Source organism: Lolium rigidum, chromosome 2 (genome assembly GCF_022539505.1).
Source record: "Lolium rigidum isolate FL_2022 chromosome 2, APGP_CSIRO_Lrig_0.1, whole genome shotgun sequence".
NCBI classification, from domain to species: domain Eukaryota; kingdom Viridiplantae; phylum Streptophyta; class Magnoliopsida; order Poales; family Poaceae; genus Lolium; species Lolium rigidum.
This window is the reverse complement of record NC_061509.1, coordinates 280,608,262-280,622,944: the sequence shown is the minus strand read 5'-3', so window position 1 is coordinate 280,622,944 and position 14,683 is coordinate 280,608,262. Positions and strand designations below refer to the sequence as shown.

Genomic DNA, 14,683 nt, shown 5'->3' with positions numbered 1-14,683 from the left:
CCCAAATGCGCTTGGAAAACCGACATTCGAAGAGGATGTGTCGAGCCGTCTCAGGGGAGCATCTGCAGAGCTGGCAGGTGGGGGGATGTGGCCATCCCCGTTTAGCCAGGCGATCGACGGTCCATAGGCGATTTTGGACGGCGAGCCACGCAAAAAAGCGGCACTTCGGAGGGGCCCAGGTCTTCCACACAATTTTTCCAAACTGGCAAGGGAGAGCCGTGAGGAACTGGACTTTGTACGCTGAGCTGGCAGAGTAGCAACCATTAGGGGTCAAGGACCAAGTGATGGAATCCTCAGCGTCAGGAGACAGTTGGAGCTCAGAAAGAAGATCCCATAGGCGAGCGTATTGTTCCAGATGCTCAACGGTGAAGGCGTCTACCGCGATATCCGAGACCCAGTTATGATCGGCGAGCGCCTCCTGGACCGTCCGATTCTTCCTTCTGGAAGCTTTGAAAATCAGGGGAGCAAGATCCTTTGGAGGGGAGCCATGAAGCCATGAAGAAGACCAGAAGGATGCCTTGGCGCCATTTCCAATGGTGACCCGAGTGGCCGCGTTGAAGAGATCTAAATCAGCGGCATCATTTGGGGTCTCGGAGCCCACCCACGGCTTGTCCGGAGCTGTCCACTTGTACCATAACCAACAAAGTCTGAGAGCCCTCGAGAATTTATCCAGGTCCAGGATACCCAGTCCTCCCGCTGACCGTCTCTTTGCACGCCCATAGCATCCCACGGCTGATTTTTGCAAAGGCCTTGAGGATGCCTTTGTCATCTTTTAACGCCGTCAAAAGGAAGATAGGCATGGAGGACAATACCGATTTAACCAGAGCGGTGCAGCCTACACGATTGAGGAACTTGCCTTTCCAAGGGCTTAGGAGGGCCACGGCCTTGTCGATGTAAGGTTGGAGATCCACCCGTCGGAGTCTTCCAAGAGCAAGAGGCAACCCCAAGTACTTGATGGGGAAGGGGGTTGTAGTCGCGGGGAAATTCGCCAGAATCTCCTCAAGGTTTAAGCCAGAGCACTGAATAGGAGCAATGAAGCTCTTCGCCACATTAGTCACAAGCCCGGTCACCTCCCCAAAACTTTGAAGTATGCTAGCGAGGCCAGCGACATCATGTGCAGTAGGGGAGAGAAAAATGGCTGCATCGTCGGCATACAAGGAGATCCTTGGGCCCTGCAAGCCACCAGGCATGACCGAAAGGAGGCCGGCCTCAATGGCCTTGTCCAGGAGCCTCTGTAGAGGGTCGATGGCGATGTCGAAGAGCAGAGGCGATAAGGGCCCCCCCTGACGGAGACCCCGACCATGAAGTATATCTTTGCCGGGGATCCCATTAAGGAGAACACGGGAGGAGGCCGTCGAGAAAAGTGTCGTCACAAGAGCCCGCCATCTTTGGGGAAAGCCGAGGCGTTGCATAAGATCTAACAAGTAGTCCCATCACACCGTGTCAAAAGCCTTGGCGATGTCCAGTTTAATGAGGAGGGATGGAATTTTCCTGCAATGCAGCTAGCGGGTGGTATTCCTGACATACATGAAGTTGTCGTGAATAGTTCTGGACTTGATGAAGGCACTCTGGCTATGGGAAATGATCTCATTCATTCTTGGGCTGAGACGTCGCGCCATGGCTTTAGCTATGATCTTCGGGATCACATGTATGAGACTAATGGGCCTGAAATCAGTGATGGAATCCGCTCCGTCTTTCTTAGGCAGGAGCACAATGTTTGCGGTGTTGAGGATATGGAAGCTGGCCGCCGAGAGCTCTGAGAAAGCATTTATGATCTTCATTAGGTCGCCCTTGATGATCTCCCACCAAGAACGAAAGAAGGCGACAGAGAAACCGTCGGGGCCCGGAGCTTTGTCCGTAGGCATGTCTTCCACCGCCTCCTTAATCTCCGCCTCGGTGAAGGGGAGACCCAAGTTCTCCAGAAGATGAGTGGTAGGGTTGAGAGCTTCCCAGTTGAAGACCAACTGCCGAGGAGGAGGCCGCCCGAGGGTTTGGGAGAAATGATCAAAAATCAAATTGCCCTTATCTTCATGCGTCACGGCCCAACCCGAGTTGTGCCTGAGCCTCAGGATATGATTCTTGCGCTTTCTGGCATTGACCCGAAGGTGGAAGAACTTGGTATTAGCGTCGCCTTCATGGAGGTAGCGGATTCTAGAAGCTTGACGTTTGCGAGATCTTTCCAGAGCGGCGAGGCCTTTGACTCGACGTTTGAGGTTGGCGCGGAGCCTTGGCTGGGCGCACGAGCTCACGGTATCACATCCTGAAAAAATGAGCAGGGCTACACTACACGAGTTTATAGTTTGGTAGGTGCAGCTCTTTTATTTATTTTTTCGTTTAAAATTTTCAAATTTAAAATTCGTTTGAGTAAACTTGGGTGGTAAAATCCCGAGAGTTCCGGTATTTACTAGAAACCGAGTATTCTGGTCCACTCTGGTAATTAAAAGCTACCCAAAAAAAGAAGTTTGGGTAGAGGTCAATCACCAAGTCACATTTGCCCACTTTGAGTACGTCTGTTTTAAAAATTCAGAATATAAAACATTTGTCGAGCACTGTCAACATACCGAATCAAAGGATGTTTGATTATAAAACAGAGATACCATGAATAACTATAACCTACTGTATTAAGTAGTATTAACCATGTGATCTAACTTCACGAATAACAAAGTCTGATTGACTAGCTCTACGATACTCAAAATGTATGAAACAAAGAAATTTCACAAGTTCCTTGTCTTAGATACATAAATTTCTCTAAACTCGAGAAAGTGATGGCTGGATCCAAACTGGTGGGGGACAATTCAATCTTGAAGAATCAGGAGGCAATATATTGGTGAAACTATTATCTTCCATATTGAAGATAGAAACATGCCGAAGGCCCTGATCATTCAAAACACGCCGTTCTGAAAATCTCTTGCAGAAAGTATTAAGATTCAAGTCATCCGCATGATAGATGCTGTTGGGTATTAATGTGGAGCAGTCCTTTGCCGAAAACAAAAATGAAGTGTTGAAACCCGTGAACAACGTGTGGTCTCTGAGGTCACGTACTTTGGCAAGCTTTTGTTTACCAAAATCTATTTTGTAGACATCAAAGTGTGATGTCATGCGCTCCTTCTCCTTTTCTTCCTTCTCTTCCACGGGCACAGCTAAATTGTTCACCCGGTCATTCTCTTCCATTGACACATCTACATTTTCTACCCCTTTCTCCTTCTCTGTCACGGACACATCTACATTCTTCACCTCTTCCTCCTCTGTTGCCGTCTTTGTCTCCCTATCCTCATTCACCACCTCAATTTCTTCATGCCCCTTCACTTCCGATTTTATTCCATCTTCTCCCACCTCTATCACTATCTCTTCCATTGTCTCGTCGACATCGTTGTCATCGTCGTCCTCCTCCTGCACCACCTCCTCATCCTCAAGATATCTATCCCACCTCCATATCTGGAAACAATCGCCCCATGGAGCTTGTGCTATATACTTACTATCAGTACGGTAATTCCCCTCGTGTATGTAGACGATATTGACCCGTGCAGATGGTCCGTGAAGATCAATGGTATGGACATCACCACAACCTTGAAGAGCATAGAATAAACCATCACGGCTGTTGTAACAAACATCAACGTAGTCCTTGCATTCTTCATGTGTATCAACCCAAGTCCAGTTGATGTCCCCAACCCTAGCATATGAGAGTAGGTCATTAGGTATGTGTATACGTACCACGATGCAATTCCCAGTGTTAGAGGGATCGCACGACATGGCTACTGTCATGTAGAAGCAGAAACGGCCTTGTTCGAGAGAAACTCCGTAGCGGTTTGATTCGGGAACGTCATGTGGCACCGTGTCCACATACAGAATCTCGTAGCCGTTGAGATTGCCGTCTTCATCGTAGCGGAGCTCGACATTGGACATGGTTTCCGGTGGCGGCATGAAGATCTGAACGCCGGTTATGGGGTTGACGAGGATGAGATTGGACCGCTCGTCGGCGGTGATGAGCCAGCCGTGGGCGGAGCCCATGACGTACCGTGAGCGGAAAGCAGGTTCGGGAAGGGCGACATGGTAGAGCCTGTCCGTGGATAGGTGGTGTAGCGTGGCCGTGCCGTCGTCACGGTCGGCCGCGGAGTAGACCAGGCAGGGGCTCTGATGCGGCGAGCACAGCGTGAACCGGCGGGTCTCCAGGTGGCCGCGGCGCCATGAGCGGCAGACTCCGCCGCAGCTGAAGAGATCCGGAATCTGCATCGTGCCGAAGATACGAACGAGCAGGTCTGCAGGAAGCTCGGTCCAGTCGCAGTCCGTGCTTGACGCTCGAGCTTCCACGGCGATCACGTCAGCAATTTTCTCCATGGTACCTCGCCGAGTACTTGTCGATTCTGCGATTACCACAGGTCAGGTGCTTACGCCGGGACACGCTAAGCTGCCAAGGAAAACAGAGGAGGAATTTGCAGGAAACGCGCGGTTCGCACGAGGATCTATTAAAGCTCGTGCTGTTCAGAAACTCTGTTTTGCTGTTCGTGCGATGCCTGGTCTGTGGTCTTCCTTTCTATCTAGAAACTCTGTTTTGCCGTTTGTTAATTAGAGCACGATCTAAGAAGTCACCCCTAGTTGCGCCGCGAGGCTCGAAGTAGAGTGGCACCCAAATTTTGATGTTTCTTCTTTTGTTCTAAACGATCACTTGCCATCATGGCTAGGCAACATTGCCTAAGAGTATCTCTAGCAGAACTTCCATATTGGTCCGCATATGACAAGTTGAATCAATATAGGGTTTTCGGCCGTTTTTTTGGCCAGGCCAGACACCACATCGGTGGTCTAGCCCGGATAATTTTTCCAAGCTGCAACCGAAACCCGTAGCCGGCCACTATATATCACGTTCGGTGGCCGCGGATGGGGGTCAAACCGCACCCATCTCTCTACCGCTTCCGCTCCCGCCGACGAGCAATCCGCTCCCACCGACGAGCAAATTCTTAGCCACTTCCGTCCCCCGCGCCCGCAAGCGTCACGGTGTCCGGCGGAGATCGAGGAGGCCGCGGTGGAGGGAGGGTTGGCGGAGCTGGATCCACCCCGCGTGCAAGCTCACCGCCGGACCTCCGACGCTGCCCGAATACGCCGGTCGTACCACTTCCTCCACCGCGGGCTGAAGCCGCGCATTCGCGCGACGCGAGTCACAGTACTACCGCGACCTGGAGGCGTCGAGGTCGCGAGATCCGCTGAATGAAGGACCTACAAATTTTGCTAGAAGTCAGAGTACTTCTTTAGTTCTTTAGTTCTGAGACTGCCAAGTAAGAGTTATTCTTTTATTTCTGGCATCAACTAGGAACAACATATAAGAATCTTCAAAGCAGCTCTATTTTGGCAACAATTGTTCTGTGGGTATTTAGCATGGAAGAATGATCTGCAATTTTTTCTTGTGGTCAGAGTTCTTCCTATATATGTTAGGATAGTATCAAGCAAGATCGAGTTACTTTTTATTTCTGAAATCAAGTAAGATCGACATGCAATAATCTTTAAACCTCTCAGATCTTTTCAGGTTATAGTGATAACAAGTGATTTACCACTTCAATAATCAACTAGACTGTAATTCTTCCGAAAATATGTTCTTTTGTTTTCTGTAAAAAGGATGGAAGAGGGGCCGTTGCTCTGTTGATTCTGATTTTTTTTTGATCTTACGGTAGTTGCCATAAACTTAGGGGTTAGCTCAAATTATTTGAATACATATTGTTATATATGTACTTTATTATATATGCATTTAATTGAGCCATTTCATTAGACGTGCATTTAATATTTAGTTATATATGCATTTTGTGGTTAGTATTTAGTTATATATGCATTTAATTGAGCCATTGCATTAGACGTGCATGTGCACGTGCTCAATTACTAGTCACAGATAAAGGTTCGAGCTTCGAACCGGCGGTCGCGGAAGGGTGCCCTCGATCTATCCAAAGAGCGCAGCTACGCTTTCAATTGGGATGAAATATAGACTGACGCAACAAAAGGACGGTGCAACCAAACTACCTTTTCATGCATGTCTCCGTGCTCATTGTTCAGCTTGTTTTGCAAAAGATGCGTCCACTCTCTTTTAATTGACTCAAATTTAGTATAATTTTGTAGTACATTTAAATCAATTAAAAGGGACCGATGAGAGAGTACTTATTAGTGCGTATGGAAATCACTTCTGAAGATGAATAAACTTCCCTGAACCTGACATTTGTTTGAACCGAGAGGCTTACTCCTGGAGATGAAGAAACATATTGAGGTGTGCTCTTACGAAACACCAACTGCATACCCAGACATAAATGGCAATTAAACCGAAATTAATCAAATGAAGCAAATATTCTCACAAGATTACAAACCAGAGCACACACATAAATACAGTGTCCATCCTTCCACGTTATTACAAACCAACAGTAAATAAATAAAGAAGTTAACAGTTTATCATTCCACCGTGCAGAACAAAAAAATTTAAACCCAGCAAACGCAGTACAGTCAAGCATATCGATTGACAGGAAGGCTGACGGATTTGACTGTGAGACAGCTTCTTCGGTTCCCGTCCTCACTCTTCAGCATTTATCTGACGTGTACTATAAAAATTGACGAAAGAACGTAAGGATGAATTGTAACGGCTCTTAAGTAACCTCTTAAAACATTTGCGCGTATTACCTTCCAACCTATTGCTGCAACTGGAAGACACTCTTAACCACGCCGCCTAATGATTTTCTTTGAAATGTGTTGAATCTTTTGCCAGTTTGGATCACCAGTTGTTAAGCAGGACCTTGTGAACTCCTCGTTGCTAGCCCGCAGATGAAACTTCTCAAGGGATTGGGGTAATGCTGGAAGCAAACGAATGTTCGGGCAACAATTGATGTCTAGTACCTGGAGCAACGTCAGCTGCTCCATGTTATCTGGCAAGGCGTCCCAACTGCTGTACCAAAGCCTAAACTGTTGAAGGATAGAGAGGGATATGCGGAATATGTTGGATGTTGTATTATTGAGCCTCATGGGCGAGTATATATAGGCGTACAGGGATCATCTTGGAGTGCAAGACAAGACACAAGATCTATCTCTATCCTAGACTACCTAAACCGTACGTATACCAAATATATCTCTAACACTCCCCCGCAGTCGTAGCGGTAGTGACGTGAACAACAGTAGCGTCGCGGACGGTCAGACTGGAGATAAACCGAAGTGGAAACCAGAAGGCTGACACTCCCCCGCAGTCGTAGCGGGAGCGTCGTGGACGGAGTTGCGTCGCGGCAGCTTGGACTGGAGAGGAGGCTGGTGAGGCGCAAGCGAGGTGGTAGCCCTTTATGCCGATGTCGAGGTAGCCGAGAGCGTGGGTGCTGCAGCCTTGGTCGAGGGAGCCGCGCGAGGAATTGCCGTGGTCGATGTCGTGGGCGGGTGCCGGTGTCGATGTAGCCGCAAGCGCGTAGTGCGCGAGGAGAGTGACGGAGACGCGTCGAGGCAGTCGTGGAGATGGTTGATGCCGAAGTCGATGCAGTCCGAGCCGTCGAGGACGAGGTGCGGCCCTAGTTTTGCCAGAACCAGGCGCACGTCGGGGACGAAGGCATACTTCGATTTTGCCAGAACCGAGTACACATAGAAGAAGTCGGTGACGCGGTCGAGGCAGTCGTGAGGCGATGCCGAAGAAGACGTTGTCGAAGCCGATGAAGACGAGACGTCCGGCGCGAGTTTGCCAGACTCGGGAACGTGTCGGGGACGAAGGCACTTCCGGTCTTGCCAGTACCGGGCATGCGAGGGGCAGGGACCATCATGAACTTGTCGCCATGTCAGAGGGACTAGCAGAGGAGGCCTCCGGAAGCGTCGCGGTCGCAGATCGACGGAGAGAAGCCGACGCTGCCCGCGGTTCTCGGAGTAGAGTAGCAGGTGGTGTAGACGGGGACGAGGCGATGACACGGGCGACGAAGTCGAGACGGTTGGAGACGTAGAAGGCGGCTAACCCAGCGGTGACCAGGGGTGGTCATGCTAGACGCCTAGACGGGCGTTGCGGTGGTCGGCGAGCCCAGCGCGACCTGAAGTGGTTGGCGAGCCCAGCGGCGACCTGGGGTGGGGGCGCGGCGGCGGTACACGAAGTAGGCGAGGAAGACCCAGCGGCGTGACGAAGACCATGCGCAGACGGAGGCGACCCGCGCCGAAGGGGCGGCGCTGTGGTGGCCTCGGACGTCGATGCGCGGGGGACGGCGAAGGTGACCGCGTGCGGCGACGCCACGGCCTGAGGGGCCGGCGTAGCTGCAGGGCGCGAGTCGGTGCAGCGGCGGGATGCCACCAGCGACGTACGCGCCTCAGAAGGCGCGTCGTTGGCTAGCAGCGTGGACCAAAGGCGGCGGCGCTGCGATCCGAAGGGGCGACGCAGCGGCAACCCGATGCTCGATCGGTGGTAGGCGCGTGCTCGGGGACGTGCTTGGCGTAGACGTGTGCGGGGTCGGTTGATCAGACCGACGGTGGCGCTACACGTGCCATGGCGTGGACGACGCGCCGCAGATCGGAGTCGTTGGCGACGTTGTCGGTGATGTCCTTGGCGATGACGGCGAAGACGAACCGGCGATGGAGACCGTGCAGGCGAAACAGCCTGCTGCGTCGCACGTAGGGGCGCCTCGTGTGCGGCACGTCCGGCTGTGCCATGCGGTTGATGGCCGGTGCATGTCGATGCCGTTGTCGGAGTAGAGGCGCAAGTGGACAACGGCGATGGGCGACTCAATCCGATCTATGATCGGTAAACCAAAAAGGAAAAACGCCGGTCGAGCGACCGGCGACGCAAAAAGAAATCCAATCTACAGATTGGAAAAAAAAGACTCGAGGGCAGCGGATCAACGGATCGGCGAACGAACCCTCATACGGGTTGCGCGGCCCCCGGAGTAGATCATGGAGATCGATCTCCCCGGGGGCGGCGCGGTGCGGAAACCTTGTGGCGGCTAGGTCAAGGAGCGTGCCGCTCTGATACCATGTTGAAGGATAGAGAGGGATATGCGAAATATGTTGGATGTTGTATTATTGAGCCTCATGGGCGAGTATATATAGGCGTACAGGGATCATCTTGGAGTGCAAGACAAGACACAAGATCTATCTCTATCCTAGACTACCTAAACCGTACGTATACCAAATATATCTCTAACATAAACCAACGAAGATGAACAAAGACCTCAAAAAGTTCAGGAGCAGGTTCCAGGCGGCTACAGTTGTCGAGCCATAGATTACGCAAATGCTCTGGGCCACCGTTGTGCTTACTCACCATCCAATTTGGGTACGTCGAACCTTGGTAATTTCTAATTTCGAGTATCTGAAGATACTTCGACGGACAAAGACCCTCAAGCACCTCCGCTTCAACCTCTGGACTGCAACTCCTATCGCCCCAGACAAATGCAAGTTGTGTCACCCGTTCCTTTTGTGCAACACTGGCTTTAATAGCCTCTTCCTTGCCTCTGACGTTCTGAAGATCTAGGATAGCCAGCTCGCCTTCAAGCTTGTTTAGTTGGTTCAGTTGTCGTATCTCATATCCCAGTTTATTCTTGACAATGAAGCCTTTTAATATTTGGAGCCTTTTAAGCCTACCAATATTTGGAAAATCTAAACCGGAGCTTACACGCTGCAAGTTGATGAGGTGACACATATGTTTAGCTCCGGAAAAATCCATACCCATGGCTCCTAAAACATTTAGCTGCTGAATGTGGTAAAGCTTGGTAATACTGCCTGGTAAAATAAGCTTCATTTGTACATTCATATGAAAAGAAAAATACCGTAGATGCTTTAACAGTCCAATAGATGCCAGGAGTGAGAAGACATCATCACTACTAAGTACTCCACCGAAACGTAAAACCAGCACACGCAAGTTCTGTAACCTCTTGAACATGTGTTCCAGGAATTTTTCATCAGTTAATTCAATCTACTATTCATAATCCATGATAAGTGTGCGCAAATTCTGTAATTGAAATATTTTCTCAGTAAGCATCTTTCTATCACCACTCCCAACAAACATATGACGAACATCTGGAGGAACTTCTCCCCGGAAATCTTTATCGATTCTGAAGCAATCTCCAATATAATGGCGACCTCCTCTGCTAAATCACGCAGCAGGTCATGAACAGTGAAGTAATCAACCTCACACCCATGTTCCATTCGTCTCTCCCCTAGCTGCAGAAATGAGGCTGACAGTAATTCATCAAAGTAATCCTGACCAACACCATCCGGTTCCACTTCAGCATTGGTTGTCTTTATAAACCCTTCAGCCATCCACAACTGAACTAAGTCATTACGTTTCAAACGACATCTTCTGGGGTAAATGCTACAGTAAGCAAAGCATCGCCTGACCTGCTCATCAAGATGCTGGTAGCTCCACCACAAAGCTCCCATTGTCTCATTTAAAAGATCTCGGTCTCTAGTTCTTCTCCAAAATTCTACATTCGGTCTTAGGCATGGCGTTTGCTCCGGTACAACCCCCTCCCCTCAAACTCAACCCAAACTTAGGCAAACTCAAACACAAGAACGGCTGAGATTGCCCGATACCCCTTCATAATTAATACTACAAAATCCGTATAGCCCAACTAAATTATACGCCTTTCTATCATATGTATGTATACTAGTACATACGTACACCAGTTTATCGCTGGCGATGGTCGCGGACGGCGGACTGGTGGCGGTGGTGGTGCTGGCCAGGCACTATGCACTCCAAGGTGGATCCGGCCGGCACGTACCTCAGAATGGCCGTGTAGCTGTGTGCCGGCAAGGGTCGTATGCGCGCAGGGCGGCGGCACGGCATGGCGGCGGCGCGTTGACGCGACGGACAGTCCGGATACATGTCCGGCGATAGTTCCGGGCGACGAAATTTTAATGTGGGCTAGTGGGAGTTGCCAGACTTGTTGTCGGATAAGTATGAGCAAAAAAAAATTGCCGGACTTGCTGCCGGACTTGTTGCCGGACATGTCTGGCTGCTTGTGCGACCGACGGCGATGGGAGATGACGATGTGGGCAGACCGCAGTTAAGAAGCACGACGGTCGACAGCGGCGAGGTTGGGCGGCTCAGGGCTGTGTGCGGGACAGAGATTGAAGACTACATCACGCCTATACGTGGATCTGTATACCTATACATGGATATACATGGTTTTGGATATGGGCTTGGATGGGCTCTACAAGTTTGGGTGGGGGGGGGGGGGGGGTTGTACTGGAGCACGCCCCCTTAGGCATAGCTGTGCACCCACTGTTCTGGCTGCCAGAGGTGATCTGTTCAGCTTTTTTGCAATCTCATCCCCAAGCATTTGGAGTTTTATTCCATCATGCCCAGGTACCACTGCACCTCGAAGTGCATAGTGCATGAACATTTGAAGAAAGACATCATAATTCAGATCAGATATTGGAATACATCTCTCTCCCACAGCACCCAGAGCTACCAATGCATCTTTGCTTCGACTAGTCACCAGTATCTTGGTTCCAGTCTTCGCAATCTCCAGTGGAGAAAGTACCTGTTCTAGTTCGCCATGGTGCCCTGCATCCCGAATATTATACCAGACATCATCTAGTACCAATAAAATCCGTTTTCCACGCAGTTCCTTCACCAGATTCTCTCTTAGAGTATTACGGTTCTTGAATTCAGAGGATGCCCTCCCTGTAGCCCCCTCAAGCATCTCTGTGAAAATGGCTTGCAAATCAAACTTCTGAGAAACATGAATCCATATTATCAGGTCAAAATGGTCATCCTTCTCCTCTTCCTTGTCTTTCTTCTCATGGTCACAAATATACTGTGCAAGAGTTGATTTCCCAGAACCAGCGATGCCATGAATGCCAATTACAGAATAACATACACCAATGTTGGTGCTTTCGTGACCATCGGTTTCCTTGTCATGGAGCATTGCTATGATCTTGTCACGATCCTCATCTCGACCAATTACTTTTAGCGGAGGAGCTGCAGTAGTGACTGCACTACGTGAATTGGCAGCAACCAATTGTCTCCAATTATGATCAGTTGCGGGAGGCAAGTTCAGCCGTTCCAAAATTTCGCATGCATCACTTATAACCTTTTCTATCTTCTCAAAGCTGTTTTTCAATTGACTTTTTGACATGCCACTCTCCTACAAATCCAAACAACGACGATTAATATCATTAAGAATGAAGTGTATTTCATATACTATACCCCTTTTTTAAAGAAATATACGAAGTTCCAGAAATGAGTAAATTACGTAAATCTACCACAATTGGACAGTGGTTTCAGTCCGATACCATTTTTTGATAATTTTCGCTAAAAACTGCTACTTCTATGGCAAGGAGCAATAGATAGCGCAAATTCTTAGTTGATAGCGTTTTAACCACCGTGTCCCATCGTTAGACATGACGTGGCCAAACGAACATCATCTCGCCCGCTCCAACCGCGCATCGGCGCTCATCTCCGGCTGTGGCCGTGCTGCTGGCTTCACTCCGGTCGGCCGCGCCCTTTTCTAGCACCCGTTGCGTCGTGACGCTCACACCGGCCACCAAGCGTTCGGCTCTGCCACCCGTGATCCCGGCCGGCTGCGCCTAGAAGCAGCATGTGGCTTTGCGTGGCCGCCACATTCACGCCGCCTGTTGTATTGTGATCCAAATTCATATACTAAAGGGAGGCTAACTTCTGACGAGCGGTGCGAGGTACAGATCGTTGAAACCGGCTATATATACATCTTGTAAGCCGCCGGTTAGGGTTTATCAGATTTTAAGATAACCCACAACGTTTGTAAACACTCCCCGATATAGTGAAGTTTTGCTGGCTGGCACCCGTGGTTTTTTCCCCTTCTATGTTGGAAGGGGTTTTCCACGTTAAATCTCGTGTCTCCGCTGTGTATTCCTTTGTCGTTCTTTGTTATTTGCTTGTCGCTTTTATAACATCGCCAATGCGCTATGCTGAATTACATGCCGATGGTGGATCTAGCACAACATGTGAGGGTGGTCCAACAATGTATTTATTTTTATTTTTTCTATGGTATATAGGCAAAGTACAAATTTCAGGGTGGTCCACCACCCTGGACACCCAATAGATCCGGCCCTGCACGTGCGTGCGTACGCTGCTCTACATGGTGCGCCGTGGTGGACAGGGGAGGCGAGCCAACACACCTCTGCATGGACTGCAACGGCGGGTGCGAGGGCACGGCCTGGGCGGCGGAGAAGGCATCGGCGGCGATGCTTTCAAAGAGGTTCGCGGGGCCATTGTGTGGAGTTATCCATGCTCCGAGCGTGGGACTGCATGCATGGAAGGTGTTTGACGAAAAGCGCGGTGAGGCATGAGGGACTTGCCGTCCTACTTTGGGGAGAACATCGTCCAGATCGCAAATGCACTTGTAGCTGAGAGGGTGGAACGTGCTGGGGCACACCGCACACAAGAACTGGCCTGCACTGGAACGAGCTCGTGTGGGCCGCACTAAACCGGTCACCGCCATCCCGTTCCCCGCGCTCTAATGCCGCCAGAGGAGGGAGAAGCACAAGATGCATCCAATCCGGACGTACGATATAGTGGCACCAATGACCCGGGGGCGAGCAACTTCCGGTGCATGGTGAGCAAGCAGGTGGGGGCGCACAACTTCTGGCTGAAGATGGCCATTTGGTAAGTACTAATAGTGGTGCGCGATCTGATTTTGGTCACGCAAAAATGGTAGTTTTTAGCAAAAATTAGTAAAAATGGTACTGATCTGAAATCACTGCCTCAATTAATTAATTATGGTAGATTTATATAATTTACTCTCTAGAAATTGACATACTGTCAACAAAAACCGATATTGACCATATAACTTTCACGAGCTAACTAAATATTTTAAAGACGTGGAAAATGTTATTCATGACCATTGTTATGCCCTACAGTGAGATAAAATTCGCGTTTTCTACGAGCTGTCCGCCTAACCGGCTATATGGTCTGTGGAGCATAAACTCCAGAGACCCTTGATGGCACAAGAATGTTGTCGGCTTAACAGAAATTAAAACACATTCAAGTTCTGTGGGCAAGAAAAAAACCTGATCTTTTAAGGGGGAACTTGGAATGGCAGAGCTGAGCTTCTTCTTCACCCAATCCCTCTTGCGTATAGGCACATCACCGTCTGACTTCAGCTTTCCATCTTGGATCTGCTTTTTAAGACGGTGATACTCAACGTCATCCAAGATGTCTTCCACCTCATAGAACGCCGTCTTAAGATCCTTAAACAGCTGCTCCAAACGAGGCCTGTCAGGGCTCTCCTCGACGGCTTCCATCACCCGCTCCAGCAATAAAACCTTCGGCTCAAGTTCCTTCAGCTTCTTCGATGCGTCAAAGCCGAGGAAGGAGGAGCCTTTCTTGAAGATCTCAGACATGATGGGCGAGGCGATCCATCCTACGGCTTTCAGGCCCCATCCTACTGCAACAGCAGCGGTCATTGGATCCGCCATTGAAAGCTGCAAGCTCTTGGCAGTTCTTAGAGATTTGCTGGAGGTGTTTCACATAGCAGAAGAAAGGTAAGTAACTACCGCAAACAAAACTACTACTACTAATTGAGTTGAAGACTTGGAAAGTTGCACTAAAATATGGAAACGTTTAATTAAACTTTGACAACATGTCTATGGACACAGGTCACTCGGTCAGTGTGAATGGTGGTTGTACCCATGTGACAGACCGCACTTCAATGTAGTATATTACAGAATATATCGATCTGCAACAAAAATAATAACTTAAGTTCCTCAGATCCATCTTTTACATGCA

General features: G+C 49.5%; 1 pseudogene; it reads right to left on the bottom strand.

The window, feature by feature from the left end:
• Window positions 1-6,284: 6,284 nt before the first annotated feature.
• LOC124688931 lies at window positions 6,285-14,373 on the bottom strand (annotated as a pseudogene).
• Between the last annotated feature and the right edge of the window lie 310 nt (window positions 14,374-14,683).